General features: G+C 37.2%; 1 protein-coding gene and 1 pseudogene across 1 annotated transcript in view; one reads left to right on the forward strand and one right to left on the reverse strand.

Moving 5' to 3' along the window:
• Positions 1-13340, forward strand: part of CARF (calcium responsive transcription factor) — a 103070-nt gene that overhangs the window by 79286 nt on the left and 10444 nt on the right. The gene's annotated exons all lie outside the window — the stretch shown is intronic.
• On the reverse strand, positions 1871-3975 carry LOC112656569 (methylosome protein 50-like; annotated as a pseudogene).

Below are 13340 nucleotides of genomic sequence, written 5' to 3' on the forward strand. Positions count from 1 at the left end.
CCCTGGGTGGCGCAGCGGTTTGGCGCCTGCCTTTGGCGCAGGGCGCGATCCTGGAGACCCGGGATCGAATCCCACGTCAGGCTCCCGGTGCATGGAGCCTGCTTCTGTCTCTGCCTCTCTCTCTCTCTCTCTCTCTCTCTCTCTCTGTGACTATCATAAATAAAAATTTAAAAAAAATAGAAAATAAAAGGTATAAAGGAGAAAGAGAAGGTTAAAAATTATCATAAATTTCATTTAGTTACAATCTTTAGCTGTATAATTTCTCCTGAACCTACTCTTCAATTTTTTTGTTTTTTTTTGTTTGTTTTGTTTTGTTTTTCTACTCTTCAATTTTATGTCCAGTTAATTCTTCCATTTTTGTCTATACCATTTGGCTAAAAGTGTTTTCACAGGAAATACCTGCAATGCAAAATTCAACAATGGATGCTGTTAAGATAGTTTGTGAGATGTATAAATTTGTTGTGAAGTAGTATAAGAAGCAGAGGACTAACTCTGCCTGTTATTTACGTGAATTATCTTAGGTGAATCACTTCATTTCTGTGGCCCTCGATTTCTTCCTCTGCAACCTGAAGACTGAGGTTGGATAATAGAATTCAGTGGTTCTCTGAAATAGGTTGGCTGTGCTGAGCCCAGGACTTGTGGAAACTATCCACATAGGCCCTATAAATATGTTGGTAATATTTCTCATGACATGAGTATTTGTCAACAGGAACTGGATGCAGAACAGTAATAAAAAGCTATTGAATGAAACAATTTGTTCACTAAATGGATCTGATAAAGATTTTATAGATAGGAAATATTTTTTTTTTAGTCTTCTTTCTGTATCATTAAATTTCCTGATACATAAGTTTTACTGGTTCAGTTCCTATTTGATCAAGGTAATTTTCAGAATGCAAATGATGTTTTTATAGTCATTCTATTTTATTACCAGTTGTTATTGGGACATCTGGATGGCTCAGTGGTTGAGCGTCTCTCTGCCTTCGGCTCAGGACGTGGTCCTGGAGTTCCAGGATCGACTCCTGCATTGGCTCCTGCATGGAGCCTTCTTCTCCTCCCTCTGCCTATGTCTTGGCCTCTCTCTGTGTCTCTCATGAATAAATAAGTAAAATCTTTTTAAAAAATTACTAGTTATTAATCTCTTACTGTGCCTAATCTAGAAATTAAAATTTATCATAGGTATGTATGTATAGGAAAAAACATAGTATATGTAGGCTTCAGTAATATCCATGGTTTCAGGCATCCGTTGAAAGTCTTGGAAAGTTTCATGGATCAGAGAAGATTTTTGTAATTTCTCCTCTTTAAACATAATTTGGGGATGCCTGGGTGGCTCAGTGGTTGAGCGTCTGCCTTTGGCTCAGGTCATGATCCCAGGGTCCTGAGATTGAGTCTCAGGGCTCCCTACATGGAGCCTGCTTCTCCCTCTGCCTATGTCTCTGCCTCTCTCTGTCTTTCATGAATAAATAAATAGAATCTTAAAAATAAATGAATAAACATACTTTGGATCATATACAGTCATAAATCCTGCTTTTTTTTTAACGAACACTACATTGTATTGAAAGTTTCTTTAAAATTGTTTTTAATAATATAGTATTGCATATGTTTTTCACATCTATTTTATTCATCCCCAGATTGTTGAACACTTGCGTAGTTTCAATATTTTTAATGCCAGGGACGCCTGGGTGGCTCAGTGGTTGAGTGTCTGCCTTCATCTCAGGGCATGATCCCAGAGTCCCACATCAGGCCCCCTGCATGGAGCCTACTTCTCCCTCTGCCTATGTTTCTGCCTCTCTCTCTCTCTGTGTGTCTCTTGTGAATAAATAAAATCTTTAAAATATATATATATATATATATATATATATTTTTTTTTTTTTTTTTTTTTTTTTTTTTTACAAATTCCAATGTTTTTACTTGGGGTCATTGTGACAACAGAGCTCATGTTTGGCAAGGGTGAAGCATGGAAGCTTTACTTAAAATATTCTGTCCATATTCCTTCAAACTGCCCAGTTTCATGTGACTGCAGCTGAGCTAAACTTGCAAAGCACCAAAGTACATAATTGATTGTATTTAGTTTCATAATCAATAACTGACCAGGACTTCTGGCAATAGCCAGTCCACCAACCCAAGTAATCCAATATTTAAATTCCATCTAGCTACTCTTAAGGGGCTAGGGAAGCACACACACAAATCCTGGGCCATGATTGATACCCTGATGCCTCACATAGTGAGATATGTCTAACTGCACATAACACACACTTCAAAAGACAGGCCAACAAAGCCTAAGCTTTTTATCTCACCAAAAAGTATTTTTGATTTTCTGATGCTGTACTTTATAAAATCTTCAGAGTCCACAGAAACAGCATTCAGACTTCCTATGTCCAGAGAATGGGATCCAGAGGCCAGGAGAGTCAGGCCTCAAGCTGTTTTTCAGTGGGAAACATGGCTGACATTTTTCTGCAGGTCTGTGTCAGTTTTTAACTTAACTGAATTTTAAGCTCTCCATCATCCCAACTTTTTTCCATGGCATCTATGACACTCATCTTTCATATATACAATTCCATGGGCAGGGGGTGGAGGGGGAGCATTACACAGGCACCAGCCAAAATTTTGAAAAGCCAGAAAAATGCATTTTTTACTCTGTTTAATGGCAAAGAGATGTGCAAAACTATGATGAGTGTCCTGACTCTTCCTTGAGGTAAGCTAAGCAGGATTTTTGTGAATGGAAGCATGCCATGAGAAAGGCAGATTAAGTTCTATAAAAAATAAAGTTGCTCCCATCTCCATGAGTAGTGCATATAGCTGCCTCCAAGAACCCAGGGATGCCCACATCCCATACCTCATCCAGTCACGGCTAATTTCTCATGCACAGCTACATAGGAAGCATAAAACCCTTTTGTGAACTTTTTTTTGTTTTTGTTTCTGGTAGGGGGGAGAGCTTGGGAAAGATGTAAGATGGACTTAATTCCCTCCCACCACCAAAAACTATGTATCTACACACACACACTCAGACATACCTACATATCCAATTTTAAGAAAGTTTTTCTTCCCTATGACTACAGGATCCCAGAATTCAGTCTCCCTCAGGCTGAGAGACAATGCCTATTAACTGCCCAGATCTGGTGCAGAGCATACTGTAAGGCTCCTGTGTGGTCTCACAAGCTGACAGGGCAGGGGCAAAGGGAGCGGATACTCATGGGGGATTTGCTTTTTGTCTTAAATCCGATCTATTCAGAAACACTCTTAGGTCCAAGGGCTGCAAGAGGCTCTGGGCAGGATGTGGTGGATGACCTGATGGTCCCAGACCACTGTGGTAAGGAGAGAGTGATTGAGCGGGGACCACGTAGCGTCTCTCACAAAGTCTCTGTGGGCTTGGCTTCTAAACCAAAAACAAAAACTTCACTCTGCTGAGGATGCCAAGCCAGGGAGGTAGGAAGGTAGCCAGAGGCAGTGCAGCCCATCTGTAATGCTGGCTTGGGACAGCGGGTATCCCAGAGTAAAATTCTGTTGTCCTCACCGCATAAAAGGAACATAGAATCCTTGTGGGAAGAGGCCGTGACACAGGTGACCTGCCCAGAGTGAGCTGCGTGCCAGAGCTCAGGACACTGACACGATGTCATCATGCTCATACTTGCAGAACTCGCTGACAATGAGTGTCTGGTTCTTGTCCAGCTCACACAACTCAATAGCACCTGAATCGGAAGCCACTAGGATACCTGTCCCCAACCCAAGTGAGGTCAGCCACTCCGGCTTCTGTCTGGACAGCGGAGCAGAAGCCTTCGTTGGGGGCGGCACAAGGGTCCTTGAAGAGCCAGAGGGAGCCAGCCCAGCAGCAGCCACTAAGGCTGGAGGCCCCAAGCAGGAGCGCCCCATCGGACCGATACTGCGCAGCCTCTAACTGCAGTTTCAAACGAGTGGGCGCATTAGGGGGAAGGTTCCACTCGCGGGGGGCGCTCGAGGGGGCGGGGCTTCCTTCCGCATCTCCACCCCTCTAACTCCAACCTAGACCCAAACTGGACGCCCGCCCGAGATTCCTAAAAATATATATTTTTACTGCCAAATATTTTTGGTATAAAAGTCATTTTTTGCATCTCTGACTACTATGTTTTTGGTTTGGATTCCTACACATAAAATAATTGCTCAAACTGGGATACCTGGATGGCTCAGTGGTTGGGCGTCTGCTTTCAGCCAGAGAGTGATCATGGAGACCAGGGATCAAGTCCCACATTGGGCTCCCTACATGGAGCCTGCTTCTCCCTCTGCCTCTGCCTGTATCTCTGCCTTTCTCTGTGTGTCTCTCATGAATAAACAAAATATTAAAAAAAAATAATTGCTCAAACAGCATAAGCATTTTTACTCTTGATAATATTATCAATTTTTTCCCATAAATGTTATATTTATCTATCTTAAAGTATTTTTTGATTGTGCATCTAATCACATCCTCATGAGAATTAAATATAATTCCAAGACTTTTCTAGGGGTAACTGGGTGGCTCAGTGGTTTAAGCGTCTGCCTTTGGCTCAGGTCGTGATCCTGGGGTCTTGGGATTGAGCCTTGCACTGTGTTCCCTGCTCAACAGGGGGCTTGCTTCTCTCTCCCTCCCTCTGCCTACAGCTCCCCCTGCTTGTACTCTCTTTTATTAAATTAATAAATAAAATCTTTAAAAAATACTTTTCTAATTTGAAATACCTTACTTTTGTTCAAATTAACATGTTTAATTAGTGAGGTGCTTCGTATTTTTTTATATGAAATACTATTTTTTTAAAGATTTATTTATTCATGAGAGACAGAGACAGAGAGAGAGAGAGAGAGAGAGGCAGAGACACAGGCAGAGGGAGAAGCAGGCTCCAAGCAGGGACCCCGATGCGGAACTCGATCCTGGTCTCCAGGATCATGCCCTGGGCGGAAGGCAGGCGCTAAACCGCTGAGCCACCCAGGGCTCTGAAATACAATTTTTAATGTGAAAATGGACACTAATCCATTTTTATATTGCAATTCAGTTTTTTAAAGAAATCAATTTCTGTTGGCCTTGTATTTCTTAAAAATGTTTAAAAAAAGCCTTTATTTTTCATTTGTAAATACTTTTATTTTTTTTTATTTTTTATTTTTTTTTGTAAATACTTTTATTTTTAAAAAATCTTTGAATTATTTGATTTATTAAAATCAATGAAAAACATTTAGGGAAAAGCAGTAGAAAAGAGATGGGGAAGTTAACTCCCTTAGGATAGGGTGTAAATCAGTGGAAGAACTGCCCAATGTGAATCCTATGTTATGTAATGTTCATAAATCCTATCTTTCTCCCTGCAGTCCTTTATTTTATAAAATACATGTTTATGGGATAATTGTATTTCTTTTATTACTTGAGTAGATATCTAGTTGTAGAAGATTCAAATATGGGAATATACATAGGAAATTACTTCCTCCCTGACATACTTCCTTATTGATAACCATTATTAACAGCATTCTAGAGTGTAGTATTCCTATTCTTATTCTAGTAATATGTACATATCTCCATATTCTTTTTTTTTTAATTTATTTATTCATAGAGACACAGAGAGAGAGAAAGGCAGAGACACAGGCATAGGGAGAAGCAGGCTCCATGCAGGGAGCCCGACGTGGGACTCGATTCCGGGTCTCCAGGATCACACTCCGGACTACAGGCGGCGCTAAACCGCTGAGCCACTGGGGCTGCCCCATATATCTACATATTCTTTAAATGTGAAATATAAATACACACACACACACACATATATATATATATAAATGTAAACGGATAATATAATACCTACTATTCAGAATCTTAGTTTCTTCACCTAATAGAATGTCTAAAAGAGCTTACTTTTCCCCCTACAATGTAAGAAACTTCTTTTCCCTCATCATATATACAACCCCTGATCATAATAAAAAAAATTTGATTAAGATATGAAAGATGGGGATGCCTGGGTGGCCCAGTGGTTGAGCATCTGCGTTCAGCTCAGGGTGTGATCCTGGTGTGGAAATCGAGTCCCACATCGAGACCCACTTGGGTTCCCTGCAAGCAGCCTGCTTCTCCATCTGTCTGTGTCTCAGCCTCTCACTGTGTCTGTCATGAATAAATAAATAAAAATTTTTTAAAAAAAGATATGAAAGATGTTTTTAAAATGCTAAAAATCACCTGAAATCAGTCCATTAATATTTTGGCAACCATTCTTTCATGCATATCTTAATATATCTTATGTAATTAATGTTTATTCTGACACCAGCTGGTATACTGCAATTCAATTCTGGCATTAACCACCCAAAGTTAGTACAGACCATACAAGTTTAAAGGCATGGTCTCCCAACAACTGCCCCTACTTTAGACACCAGTTAAAAGTGGGGAGCCCAGGTCACCTACATGTCCAGCTGCCTACAAATATGGGACAATCCCATGACCCCTGAAGGTTTGATAATTTGCTGGAATGATTCAGAACTGTTGTTAAAAATTAAAGTTTATTAGAAAGTGTACAAGTCAGAAACAGGCTAATAAGAGATATTTAAGGCAAGACCTGGGAGTCCTAAATGCAGAAGTTCCCATACCTTTTCCTCATGAAATCAGGGCAGTTCACCCTCCCATCATATTAATGTGCTCACCTACTAGGAAGCACTACTGAGCTTCATGAGTAGAGCTCCTATTGGAGTTTCATTACATAGACAAAATTGATTAAATCATTGGCCTGTCATCATAGAACTCATTCTCCTTTTCCCAGAGGTCAGAAGGTCGGGCTGATATCATGAGGCTCAAAGCCCCAAGTTTTTAATCACATGGTTGGTCTATCAGGCATGATCAGCCCTGATCTAGAAGCTACCTAGGGTCCACCATGAATAACCTCATTTGTATAAACCCAGATATGATCCAAAGGGCTCATGAATAACAGAGACATTCCTTTTACTTGGGAAATTCTAGGAACTGAGTTCACTCCCAGGAATCAAAGACAAAGGTGAGTTAACTTCTTTATTATACAGAAGTGTCTTGTATAGTTTGTTTTTATTGTAGGTGCCTATTTTTAAAAATATTTTATTTATTCATGAGAGACAGTGAGAGAGAGAGAGAGATAGAGAGAGAGAGAGAGAGAGGCAGAGACACAGGCAGAGAGAAGCAGGCTCCATGCAGGGAGCCCGATGTGGGACTCGATCCCGGGTCTCCAGGATCACACCCTGGGACAAAGGCAGCGCTAAACCGCTGAGCCACCGGGGCTACCCGTAGGTGCCTATTTTTGTCTCCAATTTCTTACTGTGTCCATATATCAGTTCTTTCTCATTTTTTCCAAGGCTGTGGTGTGAAATATAACATGTTTTATATATTAAATGTATTAATTCTGTCTATAAATAGTTCTTGTTCCCTCTTTCTGGTTTGCCCTTTAATTTGGTAATTAAAATTCTTAGTCCTATGCTTAGTCCTTCTCCTTTAGACAGCAAGTAAATATTTATCTAAAATTTCTTGCAAAAAAAATTTCTTGCAGCTTTTAAGTCTTTTTTCCCCTCACATATTGAATTTATTCCAGCACAGAGTACAAGTAAAGTTTAAATGTTTTTTTTTTTTTTTAGTTAACCAATTGTCCCAACACAATGAAATGAATTTTCGTTTTTCATATTTACCCTTGCAAGAAATGGATGAGTTGTGAGGAATTAGGGGTTTGATATGTTATGAGAAAGGTATTATTATCTCCATTTTTTGGATGAAGATACTGAGATTCATAGTAGCTAAATAATTTTACTGGGTTAATCTGGAAAGGAAAGAATTACCTATCTGAATCTAAAACCTAAAAAATGCAATTATTAAATACATTTTTTTGTAAAGGGCATTTAATAAATAGCCAACACTGAAGTCACATGTAAGTACCAAATGACTTAGTGGGTACCTAAGATTATAAAATAATTTATTCTGATATGAAGATTGAAAATTAAGCAGAAGATGGTGAAAATCTAGTCATGACAGTGGAAAATTTGCATTAAGCATAAATCTGGATCCCCAACACAAAATACACTTCCCTTGTGTTGATCAATTTAAATTAGTACTCTACTCTTACTAAATCATACAGAAATTACTAAAAATGTTCACCAAATTTTGGGAGTATGTTTCTAATGGTCCAACTGGAATGTTTTGTGATGCACATGTTAAGAAAATTCATGTTAAAAAGTCCAAAGGGGTTATATTAGCAGTCTTCCTAAGCATCTCAAATTCAAAGACAACTACATTATAGAAGACTATTCAAAGACATATGCTGTACAGTAAGACATAAAGTGATTAATTCCCAAATTGAAGGTCACAAGAGATGTTGATTTGTGATCAAGTGACCTCACAAAATCAACTCCTTGTACTTTACATTAGGGTGAGCAGCATAGACTCATTTGTTTAATGATGGTAATGATGAGTAAGGAATTTTAGGAGGGCCAGCTATTTGGTAAAAACAGTTTAGTGGGAAGGTATTCTTTCTTTTTTTCTCTACTCAAGTCTGGGTTAGGGTACACTGAGAAACATTTAGACTTAAAAACTAGAATGTTAAACTGAAAAGAAGGAGCAAAATAATTCAGATTGCCACAGATGAGCCAAGTAGTTAAAATTTCATAGATACAAAGCAAGTGAAGATGCCATTTTGTGAAATACTGCATCAGCATTCACTAGATTTATATAGTAATACATTTTAAAAAAAAATACTTTGTTTATTTACGAGAGACAAACACACACAGAGAGAGGCAGAGAGGCAGAGGGAGAAGCAGGCTCCATGCAGGAAGCCCGACATGAGACTTGATCCCCGGTCTCCAGGATCACACCCTGGGCTGAAGGCGGCGCTAAAACACTGAGCCACCTAGGCTGCCCCTATTTTCTTTTTTTAAAGTAGGCTCCATGCCCACAGTGGGATTTGAATTTATGACCCTGAGATCAAGAGTCACATGCTCCATGGGCAGAGTCAGCCCGGAACCCCATAATATATTTACTATTACATATATTACTACATACATTATAAAATTGACTACTACTGCATGCATTATAAAAATCAACCCTAGACTCTGACTTCCTATATTAATTTTCCCTTGAGATACTGTTGTATTGGATTAATGCTTTATAATAATAATAATAATAATAATACATTGGGAATTGTTGTATAGTTGTAGAAAAACCCATTATATATACAATACCTCATTTGCTCTTTATATTTCCCTATAGGTAGGATTTGTTATTCACTTTATTTCTAAGTCTTTTCACATATTGCTTAACTTCACAAAATTTTTGTGTTAGAATCAAGTGTAAGTAGTCTTATTTTATAGCTGAGGACACTAAATAATAGGGAATTAGTGACATGAATTCTGATGCCTCCACCTTTGCTTTTCTTTTTCAAGATTACTTTGGCTATTCAGAGTCTTTTGTGGTTCCATACAAATTTTAGGATTGTTCATTCTAGTTCTGTGAAAAATGCTGTTGGTATTTTGACAAGGATTGCATTAGATCTGTAGATTGCTTTGGATAGTAATGACATTTTAACAGTGTTTGTTCTTCAATGAGCATGGATTGTCTCTCAATTCTCTGTGATATCTTCAGTTTCTTTCATCAGTGTTTTAGAGTTTTCAGAGTGTATGCCTTTCACCTCTTTGGTTAGGTTTATTCCTAGGTATCTTATTATTTTTGGTAAATAATTGTAAATGGGTTGTTTTCTTAATTTTTCTTTCTGCTTCTTCATTATTGATGTATAGAAATGCAACAGATTTCTATACGTTGATTTTTGTATCTTGCAATTTTATTGAATTCATTTATCAGTTCTAGTACTTGTGGGAGAGCCTTCTGGGTTTTCTACATATAGTGTCTGAAAATAGTGAATGTTTTACTTTTTCCTTACTGATTTGGATGCCTTTTATTTCTGTTGTCTGATGGCTGTGGCTAGGACTTCCAGTACTATGTTAAATAAAATGATGAGAGTGGACTTCTTTGTCTTGTTCCTAGCCATAGGGGAAAAGTTCTCAGTTTTTCCCCATTGAGTTTGACGTTAACTGTGGGTTTTTCATACGGCCTTTATTATGTTGAAGTATATCCTTCTAAACCTACCTTGTCGAGTGTTTTTATCATGAATGGATGTTGTACTTTGCATTTATTGAAGTGATCTTACAGTGTTTGTCTTTTTTCTTATTGATGTACTATATCTCACTGATTTGGGAATATTGAACCACTGTTGATCATTGTATTCACATGGTGAATGATTTTTTAAAATGTTTTGTTGGATTCAGTTTGCTAGTTTTTGAGGATAATTATATCATTGTTCATCTGAGATATTTATTCCCCTGTAGTTCTTGTGTGTGTGTGGTGTCTTTATCTGGTTTTGGTATCAGGCTGATACTCCCTCATAGAAAGAGTTGGGAAGTTTTCTTTCCTCTTCTATTTTTTGCAATTGTTTGAGAAGAACAGATATTAACTCTTCTTTAAATGTTTGGTAGAATTCACTTGTGATGCCATCTGGTCCTGGACTTTTGTTTTGGGGGAGTTTTTTTTGATTACTGATTCAGTTTCATTGCTGTCAAATAGCGTGTTCAAATTTTCTATTTCTTCCTGATTGGGTTTTGGGAAGTTATGAGTTTTAGGAATTTATCCATTTCTTCTCGGTTGTCCAATTTGTTGGCATATACTTTTTCATAATATTCTCTTATAATTATTTGTATTTCCTTGGTGATGGTTGTTATTTCTCCTCTCCTCTTTCATTTTTGGGTTTGTTCTCTCTCTCTCACTCTTCCTCTCTCTCAAGCTCACCTGCTCTTACACCCCAAGAGTATACTTTTACTTTAATAAACTTTCCTGCTTGTGTTGCTTCTTTGCTGTGCTGTGTCTGTCCTTGAATTTCTTGTGATTAGAACAGGAACCTTCAGCAACATCTTTGGGATGGGCTGGGTTGAGGCCACAGGGGGTGGGCTCCCCCAAGTTTACTCAGCAACAATTTAACCTATATTTACTTTACCTGGTTCCAAAATATGATAATACATAACATTTAATGAGTGTCAAATGCTTTATATTTATCAGTTAATCTTCATACCTGGAATAGGGTATTATTATCCCAGTTTTATGGAAGAAAAACAAACAGGTGGATTAAGTACCTTGCCAAAGATCATACATAGCTAGGAAGTCAAGAATCAAAGATCTAAACCCAAAACTTTTTTATTCCAAAGTCTGCATTATAATCAGATTTAACTCTAAATTAAACAATTAATGAACTATCAAAATTCACCACATGGAAGAGGATACTTCCTGTCAACCTAGAGTCTATAAATTAAAAGATAAGGGACTGTAGGATATGCATTAATATATTAATGGGAGAACTAATTTTTTTTCCAAAGTAGTATTAACACTTTAATTTTATTTGCAACCCACGTTGATCTTTGAAATATCTTACAATAAAATATTTAATTAAAAAGATATTATAAATATTTAATAAATAGAAGGACAGTCTTTAATTTTTCTTTTTTTAATGTAAGTTCTATGCCCAACATGGGGCTCAAATTCACAACCCCCAAATCAAGAGTTCCATGCTCTACCTAGTAAGCCAGCCAGACACCATTAGGGACAATCTTTAAGGAACATTAGCACTGAACCACTTCTTAGATTTTTGTAAACCAGATAGTTCAAAGGATATTTAAATTAGAAAGTAAGCATTACATTCTGTAATTCATACACATTTGGAACTCTTTAGATTTCAGATCTTTTCTAGTTTTCCAAGAGTATCTATTATAAGTGGATGTTGACTTTTGTCACATACCATATCTTTTGAGATAATTATATAGTTTCTCTCCTTTAGTTGGTTAAATTGGTGAAATGCATAATGGTTTTTTTGTTTTTATTTTAATTACAGTTAGTTATCATACAGCATTATATTAGTTTCAAGTTTACAATACAGTGATTCAGCCCTTCCATACATCATCACCCTTTGCTCATCACCACAAGTGCACTCCTTAATCTTCACCACCTTCTTAACCCACCCCCCACTTCTCCTCCCCTCTTGTAGCCATCAGTGTGTTTTCTATATAAATTGATGTTTAAATGATACATGTCATATGTATCTTCTGTTACACATGCACACATTTTCTCCAGCTATATACAAAGTAATTGGGTCATTTGAATATACATATCTTTAGCTTTCCAGATAGTGCCAAACTGATTATACATGTTTATGCTATAACTAACAGCATATGATGATTGCAGTTTCATATCTTTAACAGTACTTTTATTGTCAGACTTCCTAGTTTTTCAAAACTGATAAATATTTAGTGTTTTTAAATTATGGTTTTAATTTGCATTTCCTTAAGTCAACTGAGTTTGAGTACCTTTTCAAAATTTGTTCACCATTTGTATTTCCCTTCCTATGAATGGTCAATCCAAATATTTTGCTCATTTAAAAACTTAGTTTCTATTACCTTTTTATTGGAATTCTATATATAGGAGTCTTGTATTAAAAATATGTATTGCAAATATATTTTCCCATTCCAGGGTGTCTTTTTGCTCTCTCTCTACTATGGTGCTTTTGAGTAACAGGCTTTTAATATTTTAATGTAGTTAAAGTTACCAATTTTTTCCCTTATGACTAGTACTTCGTTACTTTTTTAAGAACTTACTGTGGGGAAATCTAAACTGGTCTATGCAGGCAACCCACATTTAACAGGTTGTTTTATGGCGACAGTCCAGCTAAAGTTACAAGCAGCATCCAGCACCAGCCATGTAACTAAAGATGTCTCCAGATTATTTCAGCTCTCTGCCGTGGAGTCATTCTCAGCTTTTGAGTTTTCCAGCTGAAGCCCAGCCATGGTAGAGCAAAGACTAGTTATCTCTTCTTTGCTCTGCCCAAATCCCTGGTTCACAGAATCTGTGAGCACAATAAAATGGTTGTTTTATGCCACTAAATCTTACTAAGTTTTTTTTAATGCACAGCATAATTTTATTATATATACTTGCATCATTGGATAAATTTAGAAAAATGGGAGGAAATGCACACTGAGTTGTCATGGTTGTCTTTGGATCATGCATATTTACAAATAATGACACAAAACTGGCTAAGAGGAAAAGAAATTTTACTCAAATTTAAAGATACCTGATGAATTTCTAAATGTTTATTTTTTAAATTTATTTAAACAAAAAATAACAGTTCATCCATTTTTCCCCCCCCTCAACCCTTGTCTCTGGTAACCACCAATCTGTCCCCTGTATCTATGAGCTTGGTTTTTATCTATTTAAAAATATATTTTTTTTCTTTTTTTTTTTTTTTTAAATTTTTAAAATTTATTTATTTATGATAGTCACACAGAGAGAGAGAGAGAGAGGCAGAGACATAGGCAGAGGGAGAAGCAGGCTCCAT

Source organism: Canis lupus, chromosome 37 (genome assembly GCF_003254725.2).
Source record: "Canis lupus dingo isolate Sandy chromosome 37, ASM325472v2, whole genome shotgun sequence".
Classification (NCBI taxonomy): Eukaryota; Metazoa; Chordata; class Mammalia; order Carnivora; family Canidae; genus Canis; species Canis lupus.